Source organism: Thalassophryne amazonica, chromosome 2 (assembly GCF_902500255.1).
Source record: "Thalassophryne amazonica chromosome 2, fThaAma1.1, whole genome shotgun sequence".
In the NCBI taxonomy this organism is placed as follows: Eukaryota; Metazoa; Chordata; class Actinopteri; order Batrachoidiformes; family Batrachoididae; genus Thalassophryne; species Thalassophryne amazonica.
Genome location: NC_047104.1, coordinates 72,312,431 through 72,330,967, shown reverse-complemented (window position 1 = coordinate 72,330,967; position 18,537 = coordinate 72,312,431). Strand labels below are relative to the sequence as shown.

Genomic DNA, 18,537 nt, shown 5'->3' with positions numbered 1-18,537 from the left:
GATTTCAAACAAATTAACGGATATTTACAGTTTTAATTTTAATTCATTCTGATCTGACACTATCATTTACAGTTGTATGCAAATGTTTGGGCGCCTGCAAAAGGAGGCTGCAAAAGGAGGATCTAATAAATATTGATGTATTTTTTCTGTTTGGGGTGCCCAAATTTATGCACCTACCTAATTGTGTTGAAAGAATTATTGCACACTTTCTGTAAATACTAGAAACTTCATTTCACTTCTCAAATATCAGTGTGTTCATCTGCTATATGATATATTTAACTGAAATTGCTGATATAAACAACCAATGAATTATAAAGGAAAATCATGGAAATCATCAGGGGTGCCCAAACTTTTGCATACAACTGTAATTGTGCTGCACTTTATAACAACAGAGACACTTCTGATACTCGATAGTTACTGAACTGTGGCAACATTGTGGATAATGTACACAACTTCAGTTTTGACTAAATATTCCATAAAAAGGATAGAACTGCTGTTGGCAATCACATGTATCCTTTATTACTTTAAGCATATGATGATGCATATGATGTAGTTTACATGTCCCTTTTTGACTAATTAGTTAACTAATACTAGTTAGGGCTTCAACTGAGATTACTCTAAAATAATTGATTAATTAATTACTGCCGCTCTACACTCAGGTAGAAAAGGCTCATGCCCTGCCAGTGCTGACAACTCAGTGGATAAACCACCTCAGCCTGAGGAAAAATCACTGTGGCCTTACTTCAGCAAAGTCATCAAGCTGGATAACCCAATTGACAAACGTCTATGGCAAAGATTCTGAGCACAAATCACTCAAATGTAGCAAGCTGAAGATTGTTTTGTTTTTTACAGCACATTTGGCAATAAACTCAACTGAGTAGCATATTTTGCTGATGTGGCTTTACCTTTGTGTTTTATACGTGTATTCTTTTGTTTCATTTTCACATCAAATATACATGGTAAATTTGACCTCCCCCCACCCACAGTATTCTGTACTATATTTTAAGAAGCCTTAAATTTCTCCCTACAGCGCCTTTGCTGTAGTTCAGGTTCTTTGTGTGTAAATTAACTGCTAACTTGCCTTCAGAGTAGCTTTGCTAACACTGAAACCCACACAGGGATCCACACTGTGGCTATTAGATAACTCTGCTTGGTGTAGTGAATTGCAGCAGTGCTCTACATCACAAGAGCAGCGACACAGATGGCCAAGTACAGTTTCTCTACTCTACGAGGTCTATTAGAAAAGTATCCGACCTTATTATTTTTTTCAAAAACCATATGGATTTGAATCACGTGTGATTACATCAGACATGCTTGAACCCTCGTGGGCATGCGAGAGTTTTTTCACGCCTGTCGGTTACGTCATTCGCCTGTGGGCAGTCTTTCAGTGAGGAGTCGTCCACACCGCCTCGTCGATTTTTTTCATTGTTTAGGAATGGCTCAGAGACTGTTGCTTTGTTTGATAAAATTTTTTCAAAACTGTAAGGCACAACTGAGTGGACACCATTCAATAAATTCAGCTGGTTTTCGGTAAAAATTTTAACGGCTGATGAGAGATTTTGGTCTGGTAGTGTCGCTTTAAGGACGGTCCACGGCGCCTGACTGCGATCTGCGCTTCGAGGCGGCAGCGTCTCGCCGTTTCAAGTTGAAAACTTCCACATTTCAGGCTCTGTTGACGCAGTAAGTCGTCAGAGAACAGAGAACTTTCAGAAGAAGTCGGCATGAGGAGTTTATTCGGACATTCCATTGTTAACGGTCATTTTGTAATGAAAGAACGTGCGGGCAGAGTCGCATGTCGGGCTGGACCCGACCGCGGGGGGTCGCGGCAGGAAAAACACCTCCGTTGGAAATCTTAACGGGCAAGTTGGAACATGCCCAAGCTGTTAAACAATTTCTCAGTTACTCACTTGTTGAAAGCCATTAAAAGCCGCCTGAATTCTACAAATGGTTTTCAACACGGAGGTGTTTTTCCTGTCGCGGCGCACACAGATTTGCCGAGTCGTCACGGGAAACGACTCGGCGAATTTGCGCGTAACGTCTTTCATTAAAAAATGTCCTTAAACAGTGGAATGTCCGCATAAATTCCTCATGCCGGCCTCTTCTGAATCTTCTCTGTTCTCTCACGATGTCCTGGGTGAATTAAGCCTTAAATTAGGATGTTTTCAGCTCGAAACAGGCCGACGACACCGCCTGGAAGCGCTGCAGGACGTCCCGCTCCGTGGGAAGTCCTTACACCGACAGAAACACCCCATAATCTCTCATCAGCCGTTAAACTTTTCACAGAAAACCAGCTTAATTTCTCGAATAGTGTCCACTCGGATATTCCTCACAGGTCCAGAAAAAATTTTGATAAAGCAACGCGCGCCGTCTCGAGCAGCGTGTGAAACAAAGGAATTCAGCCGAGAGGGCGGGACCACATCTCACTCAAGGCCTGCCCACAGGGAAATGACGTCACCGACACTCGTGAAAAAACTCACGCATGCGCACGAGGGTTCAAGCATGATTGGTGTAATCGCATGTCATTCAAATCCATATAGTTAAAAAAAAAATAAAAGGGTCGGTTTATTATCTAAGAGACCTCGTATATGGTTCATCCGGAAAGTATTCACAGCGCTTCACTTTTCCACATTTTGTTATATTACAGCCATATTCCAAAATGGATGAAATTCGATTTTATTTTCCCCTCAACATTCTACACACAGTACTCCATAATGACATTGGGCCTCATGTATCAAAGTTGCGCACTTGTGGCGTAAATTTACGGTGTAAATTTGAAGTACACCAAAGTTGCCGTGACATGTATCAAGCAGTGCGCACCTGCCCAGTTCCAGCGTACGCCTGACGTGACCTTGATAAATGCGGCGGGTGAAAACAATCGTAATTATAATAAACACGCCCATAAATATTCAGACTCCACTTCAGACACACCCTCATTTTACGACATGGAAGCCAGGAAGACGGCAAACAAAAAGAACTCCACCAATCACGATGCGTGCCAATAGAGCGTCAAAAGCGACCGTCGTCATATTAATTGTTTTGTAGTATAATCAAAAAAGTGTTACAGTGGTCCCTCGTTTATCGCGGGAGTTACGTTCTAAAAATAGCCCGTAATACGCGAAACCGCGACGTCGTCAGCGTTATTTTTTACAATTATTATAGACATTTTAAGGCTGTAAAACCCCTCACTACACAGTTTATACACTTTCTCAATCAGGCATGAACATTTTCTCACTTTTCTCTTGTGTGTAAACACTCTCAAAGTTCAAACCTTAGTAGAAAAATAAGACCAAACTGTTTTCAGGCCCAAACATTTGTTTGAGAAATAAAAATAGAACGTTTTCCTATAAATAATTATGATGGCTTTTAGAACTAACGAATTCAATTTTTAACGAATTTAATTTTAAGGATCAACGTACGAGGTTGGACGCATAAGAAATTATTAATAGTGACTGACCAGTATTTCACAGATTGTGCCTCTGCGTCCTGACGCCGCGCCTTTTCCACTCACACCTGGCTGCAGGTGTCTTGTTTCCGAGTGACAAACACAGTTATGAGTAGTTGTTGGCGCTCTTTTTTCTTCTGGGCGAGAAGATTCTTATAAACAGACACGCAGAACACAGAACACTGTAAAAAAAAAAAAGGCATGCAAAATTGGACTAAAAACTCCGCGAAACGGCGAGGCCGCGAAAGGTGAACCGCGTTATAGCGAGGGACCACTGTATTCTCTTTTCACATGTCAATAATTCTTGACATGTGGATATTTGCTCACTCAATTAATAAGACACGCCTAATTTTTCAGATTTCTTTATTCTTAAAATGTATTTCTTTATTTATTTTTATTGTGACAAACGAATGGAGATGACACAACCTGATTGCAGCACGGGCGAAGGGAATGACAACACTACAGTTGTAATTATCAATTTCATTGTCTAAAACGATCACACCACATAAAGTTAAGCTCAGCGCTGATCTGGCTCCAGGCTCGAAGTCTGGAGAAAAAGGCGAGCAGCGCTTTCTTTGCAGTCAGCGCTGTGGCCACAGATCGTGCTCGATAGACCAGCAATCCCGCAAAAGCGGGATTTGTATTGATTATTATGTAGTATAATCAGGAAAGTGTTATTTATGTAACATATGCATTGATTTGTATAATGGCACTGTTTATCATGTTGATCATTTTCATTTTTATGTGGATTCCAGCTCTGGTTCATTTTGGTGTATAATTTACACCACCTCTCGACCTGGTATATATTTTTAGCGCAGCGTACGCCAACGACCACATTGATAAATGCCAAGTAGTGCAGCCGTTTTGGCGTACACCCCATATACGCTCAAATATCGCCGTACGCACGTTGATACATGAGGCCCATTGTGATTATTTATTTATTTATTTATTTATTAGATTTTTGCATATTATATTAAAAATGTAAAAAAAACTAAGACAACACATGTATTCACAGCCTTTGTCATGAAGCTCAAAATTGAGCTCAGGTGCATCCTGTTTCCACTGATCATTTTTGAGATGTTTCTACATTTTATCTGGAGTCCACCTGGGGAAATTTCAGTTGATTGGACATGATTTGGAAAGGCAAGAGTGGTCTTTGGCCAACTGCTAGTGCTCCATGAGTGTATCTGTAAAATATCATGTTTTAAATTCATATAATCTAACTTAAAAGTGTTTCTCAGACTCCTTAAAAGTGACTCCAAAGTCTAACAGATAGTAGCATACGAGGGTTGTCAATAAAGTATAGGTCCTTTTTATTTTTTTCAAAAACTATATGGTTTTCATTCATATGTTTTTACGTGAGACATGCTTGAACCCTCGTGTGCATTTGTGAGTTTTTCCACGTCTGTCGGTGACGTCATCCGCCTGTGAGCACTCCTTGTGGGAGGAGTCGTCCAGCCCCTCGTCGAAATTCCTTTGTCTGAGAAGTTGCTGAGAGACTGGCGCTTTGTTTGATCAAAATTTTTTCTAAACCTGTGAGGCACATCGAAGTGGACACGTTTCGAAAAATTAAGCTGGTTTTCGGTGAAAATTTTAACGGCTGATGAGAGATTTTGAGGTGATACTGTTGCTTTAAGGACTTCCCACGCAGTGGGACGTCGCGCAGCACTCCTAGGTGCCGTCGTCAGCCTGTTTCAAGCTGAAAACCTCCACATTTCAGGCTCTATTGATCCAGGACGTCGTGAGAGAACAGAGAAGTTTCAGAAGAAGTCGGTTTCAGCATTTTATCCGGATATTCCACTGTTAAAGGAGATTTTTTTAATGAAAGACGTGCGGACGGGTCCGCGCGTCGGGACGCAGCCGGCGCGGTGCGGCGGCAGAGGAAAAACACCTCCGTGTTGATAACATTTGTAAAATCCAGGCGGCTTTTGATGGCTTTCAGTGGAGTGAGTATCCGAGAAATTGTTTACCAGTTTGGCATGTTCCAACTTGTCCTTAAGGCTTCCAACAGAGGTGTTTTTCCTGTGGCGGAGCGTCGCGGCGGCTGCGAGCCGACGCTGCAATCCGTCCGCACGTCTTTCATTAAAAAAAATCTCCTTTAACAGTGGAATATCCGGATAAAATGCTGAAACCGACTTCTTCTGAAACTTCGCTGTTCTCTCACGACGTCCTGGATCAATAGAGCCTGAAATGTGGAGGTTTTCAGCTTGAAACAGGCTGACGACGGCGCCTGGGAGCACTGCGCGACGTCCCACCGCGTGGGAAGTCCTTAAAGCGACAGTATCACCTCAAAATCTCTCATCAGCCGTTAAAATTTTCACCAAAAACCAGCTTAATTTTTCGAACCGTGTCCACTTCGATGTGTCTCACAGGTTTAGAAAAAATTTTGATCAAACAAAGCGCCAGTCTCTCAGCAACTTCTCAGACAAAGGAATTCCGACGAGGGGCTGGACGACTCCTCCCACAAGGAGTGCTCACAGGCGAATGACGTCACCGACAGGCGTGGAAAAACTCACGCATGCGCACGAGGGTTCAAGCATGTCTGACGTAAAAACATATGAATGAAATCCATATAGTTTTTGAAAAAAAATAAAAAGGACCTATACTTTATTGACAGACCTCGTATATGTGACTGAGTAAACAAAGTTACTTCTAAAGCTGTCAGTATTACATTGTAATTTGTAATGTACTGTTGGTTGGATATTTGAGAAGTGACGTAGTCCGTGAAATTTTTGTTATTGGTTAAATGATCCTTGGTCTGATAAAGTTTGAGAAACACTGCCCTAAAGAGGCACTCTCTAACATTATGCAAATGCAAATCAGGACTTCTACATTTTATTTCTTAGACCCACACAATGGTTGTGAAATGATGGCAACAAAAATAGTGTTTTTAAGCTGAGGGGAAAAAAAAAGGTCCCGGTGTCGCCGACCAAACAGTCCCCTCTAAAAATTGGTCCGCCCTGCCTTCAGTGCACGTGCGTCATTTCGGAGCGTCACAGCAATTCACCAATTACTGCATCGTTTCTGCTTAAAACTGCACTGTAGTCATTATCTATCTCCACTACAGGTATCTGAAGCTTTTGCACAACAATCATTTCCACGTAAGTGCTGCATTATTTCATAATAAAAGACAGGAAAGCGATCAGAGCGCAGTGCTCAGCAGCACATCTACAACTACTATATATATATATATATATATATATATATATATATATATATATATATATATATACACACACACACACACATATACTCGGCCCACGCGTCTCTCTCTCTCTCTCTCTCTCTATCTATCGAGAGAGAGAGAGAGAGAGAGAGAGAGAGAGAGAGACATGCGTGGGCCGAGTCGTGCACGATTGTGTGCACATGCACGAGTGCCGGACAAATGAGGGTCAATCACCGCCTGTCTTTTTTTTTTTTTTTTATAAGGAGTTTTGTTTTAGGCTGACTAAATTCATTCATCAATTCATCCACTCATGTCATTCGCTGGGGGACCTCCCACCCCCACCCACTCACTGGCTCACCCCTCCCTCCCTCGCACGCGCTGTGACCGCTCTGTGCCTTTTCGGTGTGATAGCATAATGTCCACATGTAGTTCACAGGATGTAACTTTTTTCTTATATCCCCTTAACGCCTATTGTTGCATATATGCTACAATATTTGACTCAAATATGCAACATACCAAATTGACCAGTATGCCTGTTGTCACAAATTTGCAACATACCATTATTATTATTATTATAACATTATAACATAAATTATTACCATAATACCAAAATTACTATTTATTTTTTGTGCAAAAGTGAAATTAATAATCTCAACATTATTTACCATCTACGTAAAGGCAAAAACACACACAAAACATTTTTTTATATACAGCTATATAAATTCAGGCGTTAAGGGGATATTTCTTTCGGACCGTGTGAACTGTCTTTTTTTTTTGGACACCACCTCTCCTTTGTTTTTTTTCAGACTGTGTGGATTATTTCTTTTTTCTTATTTGTCTTTTGAACCATATGGGCTGTCTCTCAATTTGTTGGGACTGTGTGGACCTTCTCTCCTTTGTTTTTTTTTTGTTTTTTTTTTAAATTGTGTGGATTAATCTCTTTTTCCTCAGTTTTTTCAGACTGTGTTTGTATAATGTATTTACGATCGTGTGCTACATGCTGTGATGCACACCTTGAGCCGTTCCAAAGGTGAGTTTTTATTTTTATGTACAGTGGAAAGTGAACAGTGAAAAGTAATCTCTACATTATAATTGAAAAGAAATAAAAATCTAAAAGCCAAAATAATGATGTGTGTGAATAAGTAAGCGCCCCTTTAGTATAACACATACAAACCATCACTTTTACAGCCAATGTTCTTGTGACAGCTCGGAATGGATACATCAACATTTCCAATGCAATGTATATGTCTTGGACTTTATTTACATCGATTACGTAGAAATACAAACAGTATGGCACTCTATGGTAAATCTGCATGGGGTAGACAGTTCTCAAAAACTCAGAGACTGTGCAAAAATAAGATGAGTGAGGAAAGTCACCAACACACCCAGACAACCCTGAGAAAGATATAGGATTCTGTAGCTGTGACTGGAGAAATTACGTATAGTGCAGGTTTTGAATTTTGCATCACCAGATACAGCTTCATGATGAAGTGGTACAGAGAAAGATTTTTTTTTTTTAAAGAAAACTTTAAAGTTCAGCTACAGTTTGCCAGAAGGCACATCAGAGATGCAAGCCTAGATTTGATCTGCTGTGTTGAAAGAAAATTCTTCTCTGCTCTGCTCCACTATGAAGCTATGATTAGTGATGCAAAATTCAAAATTTGCACTATGTGTATTTTCTCCAGTCGCAGCCAGACTGGGCATGTGATTGTGCCCGGCTGTTGGGACTGCAGTCAGACTGCTGTCCAAGGACTTTGGAGTGTGCTTCGACTTTGGCAGTGTGTGGTTTGAACAGCCAACATTCGGGTGCCATTCGCCCCCATTCGGCCTCTAGCGTGAAGGCTGGCTCAATCGGGACATTCGGCAAGGATTCGACGTGGCTGCACATTTCGTACAGCCCCTCAACTGCAGTCCAAATGGTTCAACTTGCATATGACTTGCCATACGAATATTGCGACTGCAGTCAGACTGTGGTACGACTGCAACTCGACCGCTGTTCGACTGTTTTCCAGCGAAAGCGCAACGCGAATGCAAAGTGCATGCGCTCTGGCCGCACAAATGTGCCGACTGCTGTGAGACTGCTATACGAGGTGTTCGAATGCGGCTCCTCCTTCGTGCGCCATTCGGCCTCATTCCTGCTATGTGTGAAGGGGCCTTAAAAATTGAAATTTTATTTCTCATATGATTTGAAGATGTTTGCTTCAGATGTGCACAACAAAGATAAATTATAACCAGTAAGAAATAGTTCTTTTTCCTGACAGTCTGAATGTAACACTTCAGGATGCCATTAATTACATTAGCAAAGCTTTTTAAAATTACAGTCCATTCGAGCTGGATTTCGTGGTGAATTCCAAATGTGTGCTAATTATTTTTTCCAACACTAGAGGCATTGAATGTCACAAAGTTGGACACGTTCAGCAATGGGATTTTTCAGAGACTCTATTGTGTAAAATGCCTTCAGCAGAAAAACCATTAAATTGCCTCTACTTGCTTTTAATGTGGTGAGCTCCAATTTGTTATATCATCTTTAGGATTACACTCAGTATCTTGAAATTGCCAAGGACACATTTGAATGTGTGCCCTCTGCCTCCTTTTTCATAGAATGACCCTCATACACTGTCCTATGTGCAACATAGTGAGTTCACGAAGGAGAGAAAAAAGAGTCAGGGAAACCACACCTGGAACATCAATGGCTTCCTGTATCATTCAATCCCAACCCTAACCCTTAACAGGCCTCATCATGCACGAAAATCCTTTGGAAAATAGGTGCATGAAAACAGTAGCAACACCAGCAATCTTCTGACAAAATAGGATGCGATTAATTAACTATACAGCACTCTATCACAGCAGAGCACCTGTTGAATATGTATTGTGCATCTAAATGAGGATAATATTGTCTTTGTGAATTATAAACAAGGTTTACAAAGGCGCAGACTGCACCCAATCATCTCCTACCGCACCCAGTAGGAGATGATGACACATTCCCAAACATCAACCACAATAGATGCCAGTCTATCACCGAGTATAGCCCTATCCATTTTTTTTTTTTAAATATACAGTATCTGAGTGTACGTCACGTACACTAGTGTGTCAACCACCAATCATCTCATTGTTGTGCTTCTAAGTCCACAGGGGACATTAAATGATGAAAGATGGGACAAATAGGAATTCACCAAGAAAGACAAAACAACATGAAGGTGGAAGATTACACCCTGGGAGGGGACACTAAGACATGATGCAGACATGAAAAGAAATCGGACGTAATTAGGGAATAACCATGTTGTGTCTGACGATTTGCGGACGTTCATGCTGGTTATACAGTTGCAAATTGAGCTTTACCGGCATAGCTCTGATAGCGGTCAGGGCGCGGACTAATCCATCAAATGTGAAAATCCATCAAATGTGAAACGGTAATTCTGTATAACAATTTACATCAATACTTTCGTATGGTAGCTTAAATTCACGCATTTCTGCGGTGGCAAGCGACTTTCTCTCGCTCTCAGCGCCATTATGACATCTGTGTAGTAGCGTGCACAGCTGGTGTTCTGTCAAATTGTGCGTCTTGTCGGATTATAATGGACAGTTTCACATCCCAATACATACAAACAATATTGCGCATGCGCAGCTGCGTGGGCTGGCCTGTCGACAGGAATGACATCTCGTAAGAACACCGGTCAAGGTACGGAGTAATACATCCAAATGTGAAACCCTGATATTATACAGTCTGAAATCTCACACGATAAACCAATCAGATTTGTGGAAAAAATGTAACTGGATTAGAATCTGAAATATACTGTCACAGAGAAATATTGAGAGAAAAAAAAACCATCATGAAATGCAATATTAAAGTAGTCTGGACTAAAACCTGTGCAATTAACAATACAAATGCATTAGATGACTAAATTGTGCAAATGTTGACGTGAAACACGTATCCATGTTCCGTATTTGTCCTGAATAATAAAGTTATGTTATTGTGTAAAATGTTACAGATAGCATGCTAACTGATTAGCTTGGACACACTTATGCAGTGTTTTAATGGTTTTGGCAGGGCAAGAGTGTTTCACCAAGATGCTATAAAATGCAGACTAATGACAAACTGTGGACAATAAACACAATATCGTTAACATCACAACAAATCAAGGTTTACGTCGCAGTATAGCTAATGTTGGCTAACTGAGTGAAGAATGCGCATCTGGTGACCGCAGAGCCACTTTTCTTGAAAACATATTTTTCCTTCTTTTTTGGTTTAGCTTAATAACGACGCTGAGATTTAGTATTAGACTGTTTGACTAAATACACGGTACTTACAGCTGAACAGTTTAAAGCGTCGCCTCGTTGTGGATGTTATTGTAGTAGTGACAGGAAAATGACAGCAGGTCGTTGTGTTGTAAAAAGCTACATTGTCGCCACCTACTGGTTTCATCGTGTAACGCCAGATGTTTCGTTTTCCAACATTCTCGACAATCAAGTTTTCTCCAAAGCTCAGGGCCGTGGCAGCAGGTGATTCAGCACTGCACACTAAATACTAACAAGCTCGGATTTCTTTTAATAAATGGCGTCAGATCTGTTGTCTGTGAGCGAGGTGGGAAATTTAAAACTGATAGCTGTAATTTGTTCAATAAAATGATTTTATTATTATTAAAATGAAAACTATTCATTAGGGCAGGATGGTGACTTAGTGGTGAACCTGGTCCTTCCTGTGAGGAGTTTGCATGTACGCGCTCGTGTGGGATTCACTCAGGGTGCTCTGGCTTCCACGTATTCCCAAAGACACGCAGGTTAGGTGAAACTGTAAACTTTAAATTGCCCATAGGTGTGAGTGACTGTGTTTCCCTGTATATGAAAGTAATACCACATTATTTGTTTGATCATAAAAAGTCCAAATAGCTACAGTTTGGGCAATCTATGACAGAATGTTATGGAGTTATGCAGTAAAAGGGCAATTTCAGTTTGTACAGGGGTCAAAAGTTAAAGTTTCTCCCATTTGGGGAAAAAGCAATGCAAATTATTGGTTGAACTAATAGGATTAATAAATGGAATAGTTTTGACCATGATGAATGCTCGATCTCTAGAGAAACGGGCAAACGAGGCCAAAGTCCATTGGATTTTGACACGTGACCCTTTAACATGACAAATAAGCATAACAGATAGTAGAGGATATTCCTTTTTAAAACCCTATTTGGGTTTTAAAATAACATCAGGAAATCCTCCAGAATCTCAGTGGTCAAATGTCTGCTGTTTAACACCAATAAATCCTTGCTCGAGGGGTTGGTAAGGTTAGACAGATCTTACCCATGTGAGGCACCTTGAGGTGACTTTGTTGTGATCTGGTAGTATATAAATAAACTGAATTGAAGAACATTCACTTTGGGAATAAAAACAAACACCCTTGCTGCTGCCTTCCATCAGACGTCAGGGTGCATTATGAAGGGAGCACAACGGGAAAAGGCCATTTTACTTTTCTTCTTCTCTGGAAAAGAGGGAAAAAAAAAACAGATCGGACCAAGGGTCTCATGTCTGGAGTGTGGCCACTGGTGTGGTGCTGAAGGGTCATCCACTGTATGCTGACACCCAGGTCCAAAAAGGTTTAGAGATCCCTTTTCGCAGCACTGAAACAATCATAACTTTTGCTGAATGCACTTTTTGCTAAATGTCTTTGCCAATGTAGCACAATGTACTCACCACACCCCAGCCAAAAACAAATAAAAAATCCTGACTATGCCGATGTGAGTAGGCATATATCATTATTCAACAAAATCTATGAAATGAATGGTCAAAATAGGTGATCATGATACAAAACTTTTAAATCATGTGATTTTCAATACTAGAGAAACAAAAGTGGCTCATTGTGCAAGGATGTGCTGAAATATTTTTCAGTTCCAATTTATTAATTTAAAAACAGATTACACTCACAACATGACATCAGACATGCATATATTTAAAAACAAAAGTTTTATTATTATTACTGCTACATGTTGTATTACAACAAAATATGCTTAGGGGGTCATTCCATGCCAAATGGGTCAAATTTCCCCACATGACCCCTTCCAAAAAAAAAAAAGAAAAAAAAAGAAAAAATGTACTTGTTCCCCTGCCAGAGAAATGGAAATACCCCACATTTTAATGAGCCAGCTCTAATACTTTAAGCACAGGAGCAGTTTCAAAATTACAGCATTTTTGTTCTTATTTGAAAAAAAGCACTTTCTGGCCAACTTTGGAGAGGCAAACCCCTCAAACTTACCATTTTAGGTAAAATCATACTGGGAAAGCCATATCTGGCATCAAAACAATGATATCTGACTTCATTTTTTATCCAACTGTTCTGGAAAAAAATGCCAAAAATGGTATTTTTTTCTAAACGAGGTCTGACTTTGAGCATGCACTGTCAAAATAGATTAATGCCCACACTTCTCCTTACAGGCATAGACTCTCATGAATCAGTTACAACACCAGAATGTTTCATTTTTCCATTTCAGCTAAAAATATCCTCTAATTTCAATTTCAATTTATTTCCTTTATATAGCGCCAAATCACAACAGAGTTGCCTCAAGGCGCTTCACACAGGTAAGGTCTAACCTTACCAACCCCCAGAGCAACAGTGGTAAGGTGACCACCTTACCACTGTTATCAACAATGGTAACTGACCACAAAAATCACCAGGTGAGCAATTGATTACAAAATTGAAATTTCAACCATGCAATTATATGGATATAAAGATGATATATACTAAATTTCAAGTTTGGGCAAGAAATATTTCTATTTTAATTATTTTTTTACAATAGGCAATATTGTGTGAAATCGCACATTGACTATATGGTGTTAAGTCTTAATCAATGGGCTAGAAATGTGAATATATAGTTATTACACAATAACTATAATAATTATACAATTTTAACTTGGTAAAAAAACTGTATTGCTGATGGATGCAACAGCACAAGGTACCCAAATTAATGATAATTTTGACAATTTCCCAGAAAAAGGTCAGGCTATATTTAGAATTTCCCAGAAGGTGGGATTAATTGAACAACCCAATTGCAACCTGGTTTCCCAGAAATAGGTCAAAGAATTTCTGGGAATTCTGACCATTGCCTAATCATATTCTCATCAATCATGGAGGCAAAATGTGATCTAGGGTTGACTTTGCAAGATGTCATCGAAAGACATTGTGTAAGACTGTTGGCTTTCACAATTTTGTTGATTTGAGTGATGCTGGTGCTTGCAAGTACAGTCTGAATGACAGTGATCAGAACAAAGTTGAGTCACTTCTCTCAGGGTTTTTGCACACTGCTGTGTCTGCAGAAAACACGTTTTCCTGTTCATAACCCTAGAACATAGATTTCGGACATGATGGCTTTGTTTGGTATACATAGTATACCAAGATTAAGAGCACTTTGTTTGCAAATGTGTGCATTTTAAAGATTATGTAGGAAATATTACTTGTTCACTGTGTATTTAACTATTAAATAAATATAAGAAATGAATCATTCAGGTAAACCTTGAATGTATTTTTAGATTAAATGACATTGTATATCGTGTTGTTGGGTCTGTATTCATAAAAATTATGACTTTTCAGAAAAATTAAAAATATATAAATATTTCTTGCCCAAACTTGAAATTTAGTATATATAATCTTTACATCCATATAATTGCATGGTTGAAATTTCAATATTTTATCATTTGCTCAACTGGTGATTTTTGTGGTCAATTATGGGGTATTTTTGCAAAAAATCGAAATTGTGTAAGAGAGAAAACTGACCAACCTTTTGTCAAAAAGTGATTAATGGCCCTGTCAGCCAATCAGAATCGATGACGTCACTATGTCCCGCCCCTAAGCCCCTCCCCTAGTCCCACCCCCAAGCTCCTCCCCTAGCCCCACCCCCAAGCTCCTCCCCTAGCCCCACCCCCCAGCTCCTCCCCTAACCCCGCCCCAAGCACCGCCTCCAAGCCCCACCTCCCCTCCCACCCAGGTCTAATATTTTAATGTCATTTTATTTCATGAATTAAAGAATGATTAAAAATACCTAATGTATTAAAGAATTAACTAATTCTGAAATAATTAAACATAAATCAGTGTCTATTATCTAATACCCCTTTAATATTTTTAATTCTTAAATTAAAGCGCCTCCTTTTATGGTTTTTTAATGCCTCAATTAAAGAAGGAATAAAAAATACCGTATCTTATGCATAATTATGGGAGGTTTTCTTCAATTTAGTGATTAAACACGAATATTTTAATACGCCTTTAATATTTCTTAATTCTTAAATTATCGCGTTTCCTTTTCAGTTTTTTTTAATTCGTAAATTAAAGAAGGGAAACAAATAGCCGTCTCTCTCGGGTGTAAGTCTTTGCAGCAAGACGGTCAAATACCCACGCATAGAGCCGCTCGCGGAAACATGACCCCACGGCTGTAAAACCTGTTGCAGACGCTAGCTGTGTCTGTGTGTGCGTGCGTGCGTGTGTGTTTCGTAGGCGTGTGTGTGTGTGTGTGTGTGTGTGTGTGTGTGACCTGCGGAGCGGGGGTGTCACGCTGGATGGTCTTTTATAACATAGTAGAGAAGCTTGAATCTTCGGTTGAAGCTTGAATGTTTAATTACCTCCAATTTCCTGATGACGGGGTCGTTCGTCACGCTTGTTTCAAGGTTGAAAAAACAAAGCTCCTTCTCACTCACGCCAGATGCAGTTTCTTTTAAGATATTAGCCGATCGATCACGGGCTGCTGGACAGCCGCTGATTGGAGATGCTGCCCCGAGGTGATGAACCCGAAAAATCAACAAACTTTGGGCTCACTCACGCCAAATGGTGTTTAAGATATTACCCAGTCGATCAGGGGGCTGCGGGACACCCGCTGATAGGAGATGCCGCCCCGAGGTGATGAAGGCGGAAAAAAACAAAGTTTCTTCTCCGTCACTCCCGGCAGGGTGGCTGGGTGTCAGGCCAGATGGTATTTTTAGAGCAAAAGGTGCCAGTAAGTGTTTTTCACAAAAAACCTCGTTTGAAAAACAATTTACCCTTTTCAACAATATTATAGGAAAGAACACAGGCTGTATAAGGTTTAGAATATGTGGTTTATTACATTCATTAGTCACACACAGAGAAAAAAGCAATTGTTCATGTTTATTAAACACAGCATACGTGAAGGAAAACATTAAGAAAAAAGTATTTGGTCCACTTACATGAAGAAAAAAAGTATACGTTCATGTTTATTAAACACAGCATACGTTAAGAAAAAAGGTACTTGTTCCAGTTACCTGAAGAAAAAAGCATATGTTCATGGTTATTAAACACAAATTTGGTCCACTTACATGAAAAAAGCATACGTCCATGTTTATTAAAGGGTAACCATCAGGCTGTCGTGGTAAATTAGCTGATAGATGATTATTATGTCTCCAGCTGCGTATAATAAACTCAAGTCTGCTCAAAGCCACTTTTTTAAGGCAACAAGTTCGCATATTTTTTTTGTAAAGTCAACTTATTATATTTTACACATTTTGGGATTCAAGCATTAAATCCTTATCTCAACACTTCACGGTAACGTTCACATGCCAGCAGCTTGGATGTTAAGTCCTAAATCTAAACATTTTCTTTGCTCACTTGTATCGCTGCAAGTTCCTGCTTTACCACCTCATTCTGACCAAGAAACATCTGAAGTGGGTCAAAAAAATAACTGAAACTGTTCTTGAAAGCAGCTTTCTCCTGGTTAGTTTTTAATACACCCTGAAGACATCAAGATTCTCTGATCAGATTTCTTGGGAGACTTTCCAAAAGGGAGACATCTATTGTTTTAATATGAAAATCAGCCATCAGCATTTTATGTCAAGTGTTCCCTGAAAATCACAGATAACTGAATGACGGAGAACTGAAGCAACAACTTTGAAGTTTCAAATAAAACAGGGTTCATCAGCATTTCTGGTTTATCAGAATCTGAATCAGAACAGCTTTTAATGGCCAAGTATCCACAGAATACATGGAATTTGACTTTGGTTTGAGCCGCACTCTCTCTGTACACTGTAAATGCATGCAAACATACAAACGAATTAAGTTAACCAGACTCAGTTTTCAAGCTGTAGCTTCAAGAAAATTAAGTTGACCTGAATATGATGAATGAACAAAACTATTTTGAGAATTAAGCCGTCACTTGCTGGATGCTCACAGTAAATACATTACTGTAATTTAATTTTTTCAGTACAGCAAAATAAACAAGTTACTGTAATCTAGATTTTAAGTGTATTTGAGTACTGCACACTCGCAATAATTAAGGTAATCAAATCTGCTTCAAGACAACATAAATTACTTTGTAAGGGAGCAAGTTTGCATTTTTTGATTATTTTCATTTTTAGTAAAGTCAACTTATTATTTTTTACAGTGTAAGGCATGTAGAAATACCCTAAACAGCGAATAATCCGCAGTAAAAATTGTACAACGTGTTTTTAAAAACCGCTTGTAATAATGAACAAACTAGTTTAGCTAACAACTGCTACAGAAAGGTGAACATTTATTAAAATGAATCTGAAATACACGAGTTGACCAACATCAGGAGGGTAAGAGTTCTAATGTTAAAACTCACTGTTGTTACTCCGATGTTTTATGATTTGTAAAAAGCTGCACCAGGCTCTTGAAAATTGCACATTTCCGACCAATTCTGTCAAAAAACATTAACAGCCTGTGAGCCGACACACTGCTGTCAGTGTGACAAGAGGAAAGTGTGTCATGTAGAATCTGTGCATTTGTTCAGAGCGTATAATTATAAATCTCAAGTCGTTTTAACGTGGATAAAGATTTAAATGCGGTTGTTTTGCAGAAGTTCCACTGAAAACACACAGAAGATGTAATTTTTACAATTCACACGCTGTATCTTTGATAGAAACAGTCGGTGGTCATTTATTGAGAAATCTAACTGGCGGAGGGTTTTACGCTTTAAACGCTTATTTGGTTGTGAAAAGCTCCACAAAAACTTCTACTTTTCGAGCTGATGCTGTTTGCATAAATTTTTGTCTGAGTGGGGAAACGTCTGACATTATATAGCCAATATGTTTTTTTTTTTTACTTTACGGACCTTTAAAAACTTTAGTCATATTACTAAATCATTGTTTTTCTTTTTTTCTTACCTCATGAAGGCGACTCTCTCTCTCTCCGGCTCCCCGTGTCGTCTAATAACCCTCTGGGCTTCATTTGTCTTCTTCTTCTCGTTAAACCAGAATAAACTTTTTATGCATCGCAATTATTCTCTCTCAAAAACATTCATTAATACCAGTCCAAAATATCCTCGAACCTCCGGGCATCTTGCAGGAGTGACGGTCACGTCTCGCCACAAACTGAAAGAAAAGATGCGACTTATTAAATATTTAGCCTACACTTTTAAAAAAAAACGTCATGATGTGATTTTTTTCTTCTTACCGTGTAACACGAGTCCGTCCCCGCGGCGCCCTGTTGACGGTTCGACAGACCTCCGTCGGTTATAACACACCAGCTCCGCGTTATTAACCTGTATTTTTAATATAAATGAGATTTCAGAGGGTTTACTATCTCTGCTGCTGTGTCTGGGGAAAAAAACTTGATTAAACAGCGTTAAATAAACTCCTAACAGAATATCCACAAACTGTAACACAGACCATACTTATTAATGAAATATTTACACTTTAAAAAGTTATGAGCTGATTTTCTTACGTCATAAAGGAGAGTCTGTCCCTGGTGCGTCGTGTCGTCTAAATGATCCTCTGGGCTTAATTTGTCAGGCCGAATTCTTCTGATCCATCAGAATAAACTTTTCTCACCGTGGGGCTCTATATCTAACAAAAAACATCATTTAAAAAATGTTTTTACCAAAAAACCAAAAAAAAAAACCAGAAGCATTTCTATCAAAAGATTACTTAATTCACTTGCCGTGAAAGACTTTCGCACTCTGAAGAAAAAGAAAACTTCATTCCGAGA

General features: G+C 39.3%; 1 protein-coding gene across 5 annotated transcripts in view; it reads right to left on the bottom strand.

Annotated features, from left to right (window-relative positions):
• The window catches only part of cnsta (consortin, connexin sorting protein a), an 85,064-nt gene extending 72,183 nt beyond the window's left edge, over window positions 1-12,881 (bottom strand). For 3 of the 5 annotated variants that reach the window (XM_034187881.1, XM_034187908.1, XM_034187919.1), the window contains exon 1: window positions 10,917-10,976. The gene's annotated coding sequence lies outside the window, so the exon portion shown is untranslated. Of the gene's footprint in view, window positions 1-10,916; window positions 10,977-12,869 lie in introns of those variants that run through there. The other 2 variants (XM_034187891.1, XM_034187900.1) reach the window with 2 other exon arrangements.
• Between the last annotated feature and the right edge of the window lie 5,656 nt (window positions 12,882-18,537).